The sequence below is a fragment of the Emydura macquarii genome, unplaced genomic scaffold, assembly GCF_026122565.2.
Source record: "Emydura macquarii macquarii isolate MOO-44397 ecotype Brisbane River unplaced genomic scaffold, CSIRO-AGI_Emac_v2 contig_2473, whole genome shotgun sequence".
In the NCBI taxonomy this organism is placed as follows: domain Eukaryota; kingdom Metazoa; phylum Chordata; order Testudines; family Chelidae; genus Emydura; species Emydura macquarii.
The window spans coordinates 2,682,445-2,696,919 of NW_027132610.1; the positions used below are offsets into that span (position 1 = coordinate 2,682,445).

At 42.2% G+C, this 14,475-nt stretch overlaps 1 long non-coding RNA gene across 1 annotated transcript in view; it reads left to right on the top strand.

Moving 5' to 3' along the window:
* The first annotated feature begins 3,343 nt into the window (after positions 1–3,343).
* LOC137162803 (uncharacterized) overlaps positions 3,344–14,475 on the top strand; it is a 37,162-nt gene continuing 26,030 nt past the window's right edge. Inside the window, exon 1 of the long non-coding RNA XR_010922503.1 lies at positions 3,344–3,510. This is a non-coding gene — a long non-coding RNA (uncharacterized lncRNA). The remainder of the gene's footprint in view (positions 3,511–14,475) is intronic.

Genomic DNA, 14,475 nt, shown 5'->3' on the forward strand with positions numbered 1-14,475 from the left:
CCTCCCACAGGTGGAGGATTTGATCCAAGTCAAGTAGGGACCCAGAGTTCAAGCACTATTGCTTTGCAGTGTAGACACAGCCTCACTGAATTCATTCTCTGGGAGTGTGCCAAAAGCATCCCACAATTCCACAGGCTGACTTTTTTTGTCCACTGGACAGTCACATTTTTCCACATTACACCACAAACAAGGGGCTAGAATAGTCACATTTTGGGAGGACACTAGGAAGCCTGGGACATGAGTGGTTGGACTCACATAATACAGTGTAGACACTGGAGCTCCAGGTTGGGACCCAGGATTCAACAATTCCTAATCAGGGGTTACAAATGAGTGTTGATGCTCAAGCCTTAGGTAACAAACCCAGGTTCTGTTAACTTGAGTTCTTCGAACCCTGGACTCCCACTGCAATGCAGACATACCCTAAGTTAGGTAGGTGTTCTAGCGCGGACTCTGAAGCCCAGGAAGGTGAGTGTGTTTTGAAGCCTGAGTTCCAGCCCACGCTGGAACGTCTATGGAGCTATTTTTAGTGCCGTAGCAGAAGCCCCACGAGCCTGGGTCTGTAAACCTGGGCTCTGAGACTTTACTGCTGCAGGAGTATTTTTCTGCAGCATAGACATACCCTTAGGAGCTTGTCTACAATAGAAAGTTGTACTGCTTTAACTATACTGGTATAATTAAAGGAGCAACCCCTTCCCCACCCCAGTATGGATGCAAATATACCAGTTTAAAAATGTGTATACCAGTAAAGCTAATCCTGGTTTGGGAACCAGGATAAGGCACCTTTATGCTGAATGAACTGCATCTACGCTAAGGATTTTACAAGTATAAATATATCAGCAGAAAAAGCACTGCCACCAACATAATTATACCAAAATAACATAAGCATAGACCAGCCCTTACTCCCATTTTCAAAAGTAACAAACGCCTAAATCATTTCTGAAAACCATACGCAGTTGTTTAGGGCTGGATTTATAAAGAGAACTTAGATTCAGTGTTGCAACACTTACCATTTAGGTGCCCTGCCACCTAGTGGATTCCACTGCCTAGAGTTAGGCACCTAGGCTCCCTGGGCAATGCATGCCGAGAGTTAGGTGCCTAAGAATGGGATACACAAAAGTCAGCAAGCTGAGCTGAGCTGAGCTGAGCTGACTAAGCTAGCCAGTAGGGTTCTGGAGAGGGGTATGGCCTAACTCCTCCCCCTCAAAGGGCCTTAGGCACCCACGTCCAGGCCAGAGGGAGGCATCTCTTTCTACTTAGGATTCACAGCCATGTTTCAGGTGCCTGAGCACTTTCTTGCAAAAAAAGGAGGAAGAGGTGACAGTGGCATCCCCTTTTATCTGATATGCCACGGTTAGAACAATCATACAGGCTATGGGAGACCCACATTCAAATGCCTACTCTGCCTGATACGGAATAGGGATTTGAATTTACATCTCCTCTCTTACAGAGAAGGGGCCAAATCACTGAACTATCAGGTATTTGGCAGGGTGTCTCCCATTGAAGCTGTTCTGCTTTGTATAAGTAATTGAATACTTATAGGGCAGTGAAAGAGTGAGTGACTCTGTAGCCCAGGGTTAGGACACTCCACCAGGATTCCCTGTTCCTATTACTATTTAATTAGTTATCTTTATAAGACCCCTAACTAGTTCATTTGTGTAAACTAATTGCAAACCTGTCCTGTCTGACTTGTTGACAAGGCTCAGCTGTCTGTTCTCAGATTCAGACATGCTGCAACTGGAGAGGAACCCATAAAAGCTGGCTAGGAGGAGGGGTATTCTAAACTATTCTCCCCAGTTCCCTGTATGCTCCTGACCCATAGATGTCCCAGCAGCTGGCTGCAGTTACAGGGGCATAAAACTGAAGTTACGCTATGGTGAATCAGACATTGGCACTTCCTCCAATGCATAAAGCAGGGTAGGGTGTTTCTGTCTCAAACAGATCCATGCATTGAGCCTCAAAGGGCCTATCACTCCAGTAGAGCCTTCCTTCTGACTGCATTAGACTGATCCTAAAAGAAATTTGAGTCAAATTGATGTAATCATCTCTGCTATCACTGTACATCAACATTAAAACTTGGCTTGGGCAAATAACTTCACCCCTCCATGATTCAATGGGAATTAAAGCCTAAATACTGTTGAGGATCTGGGATCTCATCTGTAAAATGGGGCTAATGATGATCCATATCTTCCTTATTAGTATCCTTAATAGTAGCAATGTGCTTTGAGCTAACTCTCCATGAAAAGTGCTACATGAGAACTAAATGTTATAATTCCATTTATAGGGTTCCTTTAGATCCTAAAGCAGTCAACACAGGAATAACGATTTAATAAGATTTTTTATATTTCAACAAACCTAAAGAGTGCTTCTGTTTTTTATTTTGCTGAAACTAAACTAAACTCAAGGCTCCAGAACAAGAGATCTGTTTAAATAGAAAAGCTGTGCTCTCTCTCTTCTGTGATTGTTTGTGTCTAAGATGTGACGCAAGTGAGTATTAAATGTGTCCAATGCAGGGAAAAACAACTGAAAATATGATTTATTTATACAATGTGTGCCCCACAAGAGATTCATAAAAACAAAGCATATAATGAAAAGTGAACTCAAACCCCGGTTGTTTCTGATGCCTTAATCAGGCAATGTTTGCTCAAATCCAGTCTCTGAAGTCTCAGATGGCAGGTAGGATGTTTGAGTAGTTAGAGGCAGGCCCTCAGGTTACTATTTCACTCTCTATCTAGAATGGTTGTGTGGGCTTGAGCAAGTCACGGAACATCTCTCTGGGCCAGTTGCCTCAACTACAAAATGGGTGCAATAAAATCATATTTTGAAAAATCCTTCTGAGATCCTGGGAAGGAAGGTGCCACAGACTTGTGAAGTATCATACCGAACGCTCTGTGTGTGTGTGCGTGCGTGCATGTGCGCGCACCTCCACCAGATGAAATCAGAGCTGTTCAACTGTGTGTCACACTTTCTTACTCCTAGCTGATAATGGTAGTTTTTTATTTCATGGGTTATGGGGCAGTGGTTTTAGACAAGAAGGATTTAGGTTCTAGGCGTTCCTTTGCCTTGAAGTTCCCAGCAAACAGGATGTGAAACAAAGTGACAACAGTGCAGTTCTAAGTGATTATAGACGTTCTATGATAGTGTTATTTACAGCAGTCCAAGCCGATATTTATTTTGCTGCTATCAGTATCTGCCACAGGATAGCTGGTTGCTCTGGATAAACTAGGTCCAGTGCCCCTGGATCAAAGCAGGTGAGTCCAATCCAGTCAATTAAAGGTGGCTGGGCTATTCCTGGGTCTATAAAGGGCTGCTGGGGAGGAGGAATTGAGTGGGATAGGTTCTGTGTGTGGGGAGGGAAAAATGAGAGTGGAGTGAGGTTAATACATGTGGTAAATTGCCTGGAGGAAGGGGTCAGGTGCTCAGGAAGACAGGCCTGAGGCTATTGCTCCCGAGAGGAAGTAGAAGTGGGAAGCTGCTAACAATTCCTAAGAGGAGGGGTGCTAGCTCTTGAAAGTAAGGCTTGAATTAAGGCTGTTTTTCTGTTTGATTATTGCTTTCTATTAAAAGAGTAAATCTCCTTAAGAGAGACTGAGTGTGGCAGTCTCAGCTTTAGAGCTGAGAAGATGCTCTGCTGTAGTGGGTTGTGAGTAGGGATTACATTCTATTCAGTTTGTGAACTGCTACTGACTGAAGTTAGACTTCTTTCTCCTAGAATGATTGTTAAAAAATACGGTTGATTTCATTCATCTTCAACACAGGTTTCTGACTTGAAGGAGATAAGACTAAGTCCTCAACTGGTAGAAATTGGCATCATTCCATGGGCTAGTGATTAAAGCTAACTCCTGGCCCTATTGCAGGCTGTGCCAAAACTTCAATAGAGCTGGGATTTGGCCTTTAGACTAATTACTGTGACTGTTCTCTTTTTTTAATACCAAATGCTGTTAACAATGCAGCTATATTTAGCCTCCTGTTTTTCCTAATCTGTCTGATTAACTTGTGATGGACAATCAGATTTATCTTGTACACTATCAATTCTAAGTAAGTAGTTGGAGAAGCCTAATGCTTATAAAATATAGTAGATTGCCTCAGTCTGTTCAATTGTCATCTTATATTCTTTCCATTTTATTTTGGTGTTTCAAGCTGCTGATATTCTACTTTCATCATGTCTTTCAAGTATAGCTCTGATTTCAGCCAAGAGTTATTTGCATAGAGGGATGCACTGTACTTAATGTAGCTGGCCAAACTCTGAGATCCTTACTCAGGATTTACTTCATTTTTACTCAGGTAGATTCCCACTGGAATGGAGTTAAAACTGAATGAGGACCTCAGGATCTGACCCGTTGACCCTTTTGGAAAACTAGAGTAATCCTTCTGGCAGAGATCACAATAAAATTGCAGTTGACTCTTTTACTGTAGCAAAATATTTCTTCTTGAGAATTATCACTTAGAGATGTGGGTTATGATAATTGTTTAAGTGTATGGCTCTAAGACCTGAAAATGTTCTCTTTCCAAGATCTGCTCTTTCAAATTCCATGGCCATTAATGGGAGCTGAGTTGGTAGACTGAGAATGTTATGTGACCCTGAGAATTTAATGTGTTGACTGGAAAACAGTCCTCCTATCACTAAATCAGAGATTGTTATAAAGATCAAAAGTCATGGTGAATGGCTGTCAGAGTCCCTTCCTAAGGCTATTGTCTAATATGATTATCATTTCAAAGCATTAGAAGGCCTATTTTTGCACTATTACAGCTAAGAAGTGCCAACAGTAATTGCTCTCCATTCCAAGGCACTCTAACCTGACTTAACTCAAATCCTGTGCAAACTGGAATCTCAGAAATTTATTGTGAAATTAATTGCTCCAAGAAAAGTTAGTCTCCAGGTGCCTGAGCTCTTTATAATGCAAAAACAGGCTGATCTTTAAAGAATTTCATTGTCTTCCTATCCCTATAGACAGCTACAGAAGTGTTTAGTATATCAGTGACTGGATTTATTTACTTTAAAAATAATTAGACAAAGTGTTTGAGGGGGAAGCTTTTGCTGGCGGACTGGAAATTATCAGTTTTACGAATGGTTCCTCTTTCACAAACTGAGATTCTCTTAGTTTAGGTACAACTTTGCAAGCCTGTAACATACTGGAAAATACAAAGAATCACTGTTCTTAGTTTAATGTGATTCTTTTAGAATGGAATAAAATCTGTTTTTTGCCTGTATCTTATTAGTGATGGGTAAAATTCAAAAGATAAGTCATGTTCACATCAGATAAGCACTCCAAAATGTGGGATCTTGAGTCAAACCTCCTTTAGATGTATTAGTTCTAAGTTTGACTAGAAATCTCACAAAATGGGCTTACTCATGAGACTTCTTGTCATTTGTTTCCAATCAGTCTGGAACTAGAAAGTCTGTTCTCACAGTACTTTGGCTAGAGAAAGGACCCAGATTAAAACCTCACATCTCAAAGTGGACTCTGGTGGCTGATCACTATCTCTGAAGTGGGCCATACTAAAAGGAACATTTGTGGCTCAGACTCATCTCAAGTTTTATCATTTCTAGTCCCAGCTGGACCCAAGAGGTGCAGAGAAGTGTGGAAATGAAAGAGAATATCTAAAATCCCCTCACTTTTGAAATCCAAAAGAGATTTGGTTCAGTTTGTCTATCTGGGTTTCATATGATGTGTTGGATCTGTTCTTTCATTTCTGTTGTGCACATAATGTGCATAATCTAGGTGGTGCACATTTAGAGAACCATCAATTCAGTCCACAAGGACCATACTTTCCACTTTCTTAATTATATTATCTCCTTAAGAAAGCTGCATGGTCCATTGTGCGGGGCTGATCTGATCTGCAGTTCTTGCCATTGCTGCTTAATGAATCTCTGTCCAGAAAGAAATAAAATCTAGCAAAGGTACTTTAAAAGCCCCTGTTACTGTAGTATCTGAATGCCTAGCAATTTTTAATATATCTGCCCTCGTAACACTCCTGTGAAGCAGGGAGTGGTGTTATCCCCATTTTGCAGATGACAGATTAAAGGACATGCCTAAGGTCACGTAAGAACACTGTGGCAAAGCAAGGACTCAAACCTGAGTCCCCCAAATCCTGAACTCTTGAATTAATCTACGTAATTAGAGCAATCAGAGATGCAGTGTCCCTAAGACTTTCCAAGGACAACAAAACACTAGTGTAGTTGTTAAAATCAGTGTGTAAGAACGCACAGTGAAAGTCACTTGGCTCAACATCTATTCAGATTTCAGTTTTATATAAACTCTACATCCGTCCAAAGAACTGGTTGCCCTTGATAAAAATTTTAAAACACCAGAACACAGGAAAAAATGAACCAAAACTGCACCTGTCTTTCCTCTCATCCTAAAAGGGTTCATTTGATCTTCAGCCTCCTGGAGGGCTCAGTTTAAACTTCCTCTCACTACTTTCCCACCAGACAGAAATTCCACCCACATCTGTCTCAACTCTTGGCCAAAGATGGCCATCAAAAAGATGGGCTTTTGGTGTACCTGAAAGTCAATAAATCTGGTCTCCTTGGGTATGTTGAGTAACCTGAAGGAAAGGAGCTCTTGCAGAGCATGCTCTCTTTTTAACACTATATACAGTGATGCATTAAATTCTTGCTGTACCATGTGATTAGTACTAAGCTAATGTGTATGATATATATTGTATGCTTCCAGATGATATCGTGTGTGCTACCTGACTACACACACAGCAGACAGGAAAGGGAGAAATATCATTTTTATATTCCTCTATTTTCTTATGAAAATGTGGTGATTGTGAAAGTAAGGGGCTATTATTAATAATAATGAATTCATGTATTTATAGCACCATCTAGAGGCAGATCTAGTACAGGTGTCTTGATGCAAGTCATCCTACACATCTCTGCCTGCAAGGTGCTGAGCTCCCTTAATTTCCATTGAAGTTAATGTAGCAATTAACATCAGTGAGACTCAAAGGTACTTCATGGGAGATGTTCAGCACTTAGCAGGGTGAGACTCCTAGTCCTGAGCCTCTCTGAAGTAGAGATCACTGGAACTGTCACTGTTTTTGGGTTGTGGACCAATGTATTATAATGACTAGAGTAACCGTTCCAAACTCTTTTTCATGAATGGCTTTGAACCCAGGCATTCAGAATAGAAAGGCTAGTCCTTTAACTTAGCCTGCTAAACCTACTCTTTTAGTAACGATCACCCAAGCATATCAAATCATTTAATTTTAACATACTGTTAGAAAACTGTAAAGCCCTATAGAGATAAATATGACAAATGATAACTCAAGGGTGGTTTTGAGACTTTCTTGTTTCCCTCAGTCTGGGGGGGGGGGGGGGGGGGAACCCCCAAAAACTAGATTTCATATCGTCCATGATCTTAAATGTATCTTCATTCTGGAACAGTGGTGCTTGGCTTTACATTTTTGGGGGACAATCAACTGGAAATATCATTTCATGCTAACACTAAACAAGTGACAGATCCTCCCATAGTCCGATCTGTAGAGCATAAATTTGATTATGCTCAGCCTCAGGAATTCACACTCGCCAATGTATGGCATTCTGAAGATGTAAAGATATGCCAATATAAGGGAACATAACACTCCAACTTCAACATGCTGTGCTACACAAAGGAAGCCAGCAGGACCTGGACCAAACTGAAGTTAGTGATAATATGCAGCTGCAGAATATGGGATGGCAGGGGATTTACCAAATACTCAATTACTGTTAAAACTGTCATAAACAAGGAGAGCCAACTACTTGGGTTGAACCTATAAATGAAGTGTATTCTGGTATACTAGACTGTTGGAGGAAGAGAAGATTCAGAGACTTGGCACTGGAATAATGAATATGAATCTGGCCTGAGTTTGTAGTGACTGGAACTCTTCATGATATGATGGCTAGTCAGTGACCTGTGGGGAAACAAGCTGGTGGTCTGACTGTAGTCCCTAAAGACATGTGCCCATACTACCAAAAATAATCCCCAATTACTATTAGTTGACACTGTAGGCAGCTTCAGCAGATAACTTACAACCTCAATGGTCATGGAGACTGAACCACCCTCTTACCCCTTCAGTTTTTCCATAAAGGTCAGGATTGAGGTATACTGGTGGGGCAGTGGAGAGACTCCTATGCTGTATTAGCCAAATCAATGAATCTAAAGGACTAACAGCCCCAATTTTTAATGCTACAAATCCAGCACCATTCCAAAGCACTGAATTAATTGTGTTAAAGTTCACCCTTATTTACATCAGTATAGAGCTGGTGTAACTCTACTAAAGTTGATGGCATTACTCTAGATTACACCAGTGTAAGTGAGTAGAACTTGGCCTACTGACGTCAGTGTGAATGGAATCCCTCATATTCCAGGATCAGGCCTTGTAAACGAATTAATTGCTACATTACACAGATTTTTAAACCCTACCCTTTTATAGAGTATCCACTGCAAGCGGTGAAGTTTTTCACCCCAAGAGCTTCATGAGCACTGCATTCAGAACACTGAAATTTTATCTGTGAGCAGTACATGAGAATTCAACAGCTAGAAAGTGGTTCTGTATTGTCAGCTAGGGACCAAATGCTAAGCAGTGTCTATACATACAAATGTAATTCCCTCTGCATATTAGTAGTTTAAAAGAAACAGAATGATCTAGAAATGAATCAGGTCTTCATAAATTTGCAATATTCATGGATGCAGGCAAGAGGAATTATTTTGTATAAAAGCAAACCTATCAGACATGTATAAATGCACATGGTATAGAATTCTTCTTTTTCCTCCCCCACACCCACATGCACTTTTTAACTTCTGATCAGATAGTGCTCTGAGTGTAATACTGGGAGGGTGAATAAATTAGAATGTGATTCTATATTGCCTACAAAGAGGCTTTAGAGACTATGGTAATGACAGTGCTGTGTCTGAGCAAACCCAGCAGCCATTATGTTCTCACAAATACCTCATGCACTGGCCTTTTACATCAAGCTTTTTCCTTTGAGACAAAGTACTGCACCATGCATCAGAGCTAGCTGCAGTTCTTGTCAAAATGTGCCATAGGATCAGTTATTTAATAAAACAATTTATTGTTTTTTAACACATTGAGCTGAAAAATACATTTACTTGGATACCAATACCCTCAGTTTGCAGGCTGTCTATGCAGCACGATAGCACATACTCTAGGCTTTTCTAGCCTGCCTTCTCTACTGACCATCTGTCCATGTTGCTCCTCTGAACAGTGAGTTTTGAAATATGGTATTGAGAATAAAATGATTGTGAATTAATCGGTTGATCTGATTGCTGGCAGGATGCTGTGGGGCACTTCTGTTCTGCCAATCTGCTCATCAGCACTCTGCCTCTTCCCCTGATAGTCCAATGGTATTTAGAAATGTCAGCTCCCACTCTGCCAGTAAAGGTAATCAATATCCTCATTCAATAGTAACATGTGAGCTATATTAACCCAGAACGCATCAAACAAAAACTGTGTGAGTGTTGGAGGACAGGAACACTGGTGGTGAAGGGGGTGAATGTGACCGAGGGTTTGGCTACACTGGAGCTGAGGGTGTAATTTCAAGCGTGAGTGGATGTAGTCAGGTTAGCTCTGATCAAGCTAAGGTGACCATGTGTCCTAATATTATCAGGACCATCCCAGTATTAGGGGCTTTGTCTTATATGCAACTATACCCCTCCATCCCCCTGAAAAAGTGTCCCGATTTTTCACACTTACTGTCTGGTCACCCTAGATTCAAGCTAGTATGCTAAAAATAGAAATCTAGCGGTGACAGGAGAGGCTAGCCACCCTGAGTCTGTGTACCCATCCAAAACCTAGGTACAAACTTGAGGCAGCTAGCACCTCCTTCTGCTCACACTGCTGTGGCTACATTGCCATTTCTAGTGTGCTAGTTTGATCAGAGATCAGAAATTACCCTTTCCAGCTCCAGTGTAGACATATCCAGAGAGACTAGGAAAGAGAACAGGAATATATGGACAGTACTTAGAATATACACAAACAGGAGTATCCACCATATCCTGTCACTGGTGAGAACAGATAAAGAATCAATAGGACTTAATAGAGACTCTCACTATTTTTCATGTGTTGTTCTGGGTAAAAGTCTAAGGATGGAATTAGAGATGAGAACTAGGTAGAGGATTGTGAACCTGACAAAGGAAATTGTGGGCCAGTCTCTTTTGTTACAATTCTGGCATGGCAATTCCTAAGGCTTTCATGCTAGGTGGCTGCTACATATCTATTTTGTTTATTTCTACAGTACCATAAGTGTGCATAACTTTACAGACAATTGGAAAAGGGAGCTCGCAAAATGAGTTAGACAAAGGACAGTAAGGAAAGAAACACAAGAAGGGGGTGCTTTGGGATGGACTTTGGTCATAGTAAAAGTTGACAGTTACATTCTCTAATAAAAAGCAATAAAAGTTAAAAGAACAAGCAAGCAAAACACAGGACAGTTTGAGTTGGGGGGGAGGGGGGGAGTGTGTGTGAGAGAGAGAGAGAGAGAAGATACTGCAGATAATTTGATTCTCTATGTAAGCAGGGTCTAAATGAGCTGAAGTTGTGGAACACTCTTCCAAGGTGAGCAGTGGAAGCCAGTTAGGTTTTTTTGTCTCAAGACTGAGCTTGATAAGTTTATGGAGGAGATGATATGATGGGACTGCCTAATTTGTCAATTGACTGATCTTTAACTATGAGCGGTAAATATGTCCAATGGCCTGTGATGGGATGTTAGATGGGGTGGTTTCTGAGTTACTACAGAGAATTCTTTTGGGTGTCTGGCTGGTGCGTCTTGCCCATAAGCTCAGGGTTTAGTTGACTGCCATATGTGGGATCAGGAAGGAATTTTCTCCTAGGATAGATTGGCAGAGGCCCTAGGGGTTTTTCACTTTCCCCTGCAGCATGGGGCACTGGTCCCTTGCTGAAGATTCTCTGCTCCTTGAAGTTTTTAAGCCATGATTTGAGGACTTCCATAACTCAGTCATAGGTTAGGGGTCTTTTTATTATAGGAGTGGGTGAAGTTCTGTGGCCTGCGTTGGGCAGGAGGTCAGATTAGATGATCATAATGGTCCCTTCTGAGCTTAAAGTCTGAGTTTATGAGCTCTCCCCTGCTGACCTAGCTGGGGGATGTGAGGCAAAAGGTTGCAGAACCAGACTGTATTTGCATGAGCACACCCACCCTGCCTAGGTGCTCAGCATGATGGGACTGCTTTGCCCAAATGATCACTTTGTCTGGTGTTGGGTTACAAATGACTTTAGCGTTGACTGCAGGGGTAATGAAATGTTGCTCTCCTTATTGTGTGAGTAAAGGGCAGAAGAACTGTGCTTAGCCTGGCCTGATGCACACGTCACCTTCATCTGAACTGAGCTCTGTAAGCTGGGGCTCGAAGGCAGACCCCTATGAAAGGTAGCGTGGGTGGGGGACAGGTGTCGCTACCGGGAGGCCTGAATCTGCCTAAGAGTCCTATGCATGGTTTAACTGGCCCCTGTTCAAAGATAGAGCTAATTAAGGCTACATTAGAAGTCTTTTGTTTTGTTCAGTGATCACTAGAGCTGAAATCACTTGTGGGACAGCATTTTCTGTCTAGCCTGCTTCAGCAGTGAAGTTCCCACTTAGAGCTGAAAATCACCATGAGCTGGATGGAACCTCAAGGGACCGACCAGCAGAGGTCACAGTAGAGCAGCAGGTGGTAGCGGAGGGTGATGGTGTGCATCGGTGATGGCTGACAGGGTGGCCAGCCAGCGGAACAGGGAGCAGCTGGCAGGGCTTTCTTTTCCCCCCTTCCTCCCAACCAGAGATGAACTCGATAACTGCACCTCTGAACTCTGGGTCTGCACTGACAAAGAATAACTGTGAGTGGCTTGCTGTGAAGGGCGGGGCACGTTAAAGGAACTTCTGGTTGCTGGACTTAAGGAATTGAGGCAGATGGAAACTGCCCAGCAAACTGGGGTGAGTGTTTTTGCTCATGGTTTTATTCTTGTGACTCCGCTAGTGGCATTTTCCCAAGTTAATGCTGGGTTACTTTTCCCCTTTTATTAAGTCTTTCTTTTCTACACTCAGTCTCTGTGCTTGCAAGAGAGGAAGTATTGCCTCCAGAGGTGCCCAAGGGGTGGTGTATAATTGTCCCAGGTTACTGGGTTGGGGCTTCAGCTGGTTTTATGTTTTATTGTTGAAAAGGAACCCACTATATCAGTGGTTCTTAACCTTGTTGGAGGTACTGAACCCCGCAAGTTTCATACATGCATTCACCGAACCCTTCATAGTTGGAAAAATAAAATGTTTTTTTTTTCAAATTCAAAACATAGATATATATATTTTATTAGTGCACAAAATGAACCATGCATCAGTTGCACATAAAATCACTGTGTTCAAAGAACAAAACCAACAAAACATGAATGTCACACAAAAACAAAAACATAACTCAATGAATATTTACTGCAAATCAATGTGACTTTTGCTGTTGCCTTTCAGAGACAAGTTCAGAAATGCGCGGCTTCACCTTGGCAAGTGCCACTCTCATATCATTTTCACAGCAAAGTCTGTTCCTTTTCTTCGTTTTTATGTCTACCATCCTCGAAAAGGATTGCTCGCAAAGATATGTTGTAACAAACGGTATGAGTATCTCAAGGGCTTTCTTAGCAATAAGAGGGCCCGGTACGATTTGGTGACACCAAAACGTTGAGAGCGTTGTTGTTCTGAAGAGCTGCTGTTGAACCTGGCTCTGCTGAAGTTCAATGATTTCGTCGAGGTACTCATCATTGACATCTGCTGTCGCAACACTAAACGTGAACAGCTGTCTCACCCATGCTGGATATGACCCTCTGGTGGGGAAGTATCCGTCGAGAGACTTTGCGAGCTCATCTAAGTGCATGGCAATTGCTTGCTTCAGTTCCCCGGGTACAGAAATGTCTCCGATTCCAGACACGTCTTCGATCTTACTTACACAGTCGTCCAGCAGGGGAAAGTTTGCGAAGTTATCATTCTCTGTTCGTCGTTTCCATAACGGTAGCTTTTTTTGAAAAGCCTTCAGGTTTTCTTCCGCTTCGATGATGTTGACTCCACCCCCCTGCATCTGTTGATTGAGATGATTGAGAGCATCGAAGATATCGGCCATGTACGCCAAAATGAGAATGAACTCAGAATTTTCGAAGCAATCTGCATGACAATGTTGGTGCTCTCGCAAAAACAGGGCTAATTCCACACGCATGGCAAAAACACGATTCAGCACCTTTCCCCGGGATAACCACCGAATGTTAGAATGGTACAGAAGTACCTCAAATTCAGAGCCCATTTCATTACACAGCTCTTTGAAGATGCGGTGCTTCAGAGCACTATTTTGCACATAGTTCACACATTCCACTACAATTTTTAATACTTCTGCCAGTTTTGGAGGCAAGGTTTTTGTTGCCAACGCATGCCTGTGCAGAACACAGTGCGTAACAATGATGTGTGGAGCATCGACTTTCACCAGCGCACCAAAACCAGAGTGGTGCTCCGTCCAAACAAATTGCAGAAACCATATCCCACGAAAGATCATTGTCTCTGAAGAAGCCATCCACAAGTTTCTTCATGTCGGCTGCCTTAGTTGTTGTTGTAAGAGGCTTACAAAATAAAAAATCTTCCTTTATCATGTCGTCTTTCACATAGCGCACAAATACAACAAGCTGGCTTAGATTGGAAACATCGGTGGTCTCGTCGAGTTGGAGGCTGAATTTTGCTGGGCTTGATATCAGATCTGCAACTACTTGAGCCAAGATGTCATTGCTCATGTCATCTATTCTGCTGCTGATGGTGTCATTTGAAAGAGGAATTTGGGACAACTTATTTTCAGCAGCTTTTCCCAGCATGATATTCGCCATCTTCAACGCAGCTGGTTTTACGAGTATTTCACCAATGGTGTGTGGTTTTCCCTGCTTTGCGATCAGGTACGCAACTTCGTATGATGCTGTTAAGATCGGTTTGTCGATGGGTACAAAGCCGAGAACAGGCAGAGTAGCCCTTTCATCGAATCTGGCTCTCTTCACCTTGAATTCAGCAAGCGTTGTGTTCTTGTATTTCCCATCTCCATGCAGCTTTAGGAAGTGTTCCCTTAGTTTTGCCGGTGCTAGACTAGAATTGCTCAACTTGGCATTGCAAATCATGCATTGAGGACGCTGACTCTCATCACATTCCGTTATACACGTGAATCCATATTGTACGTATTCGTCCGACCACTTTCTTTTTTTGCTCGACATAGTACGAAGGGATTGGAATATTAAAAAGGAAATCACAAATGACGTACAATCACGACAGTCACAAGTCGACTACTGAGCGACCAAGTTCTCTGCAGCACAGATATCAAGGCCAAGCGAGCAGCCAATGATGGCCGTGCGGAGCGTGACGTCACGAATCATACGAGTGGGGTGAACGGCAGGGCTGCCAGGTCGTGCAATGTATGGCATTTTTTGCCATAAATTACGCAACAAATTTTAGAATTTGCCATAAATATTCGTCAA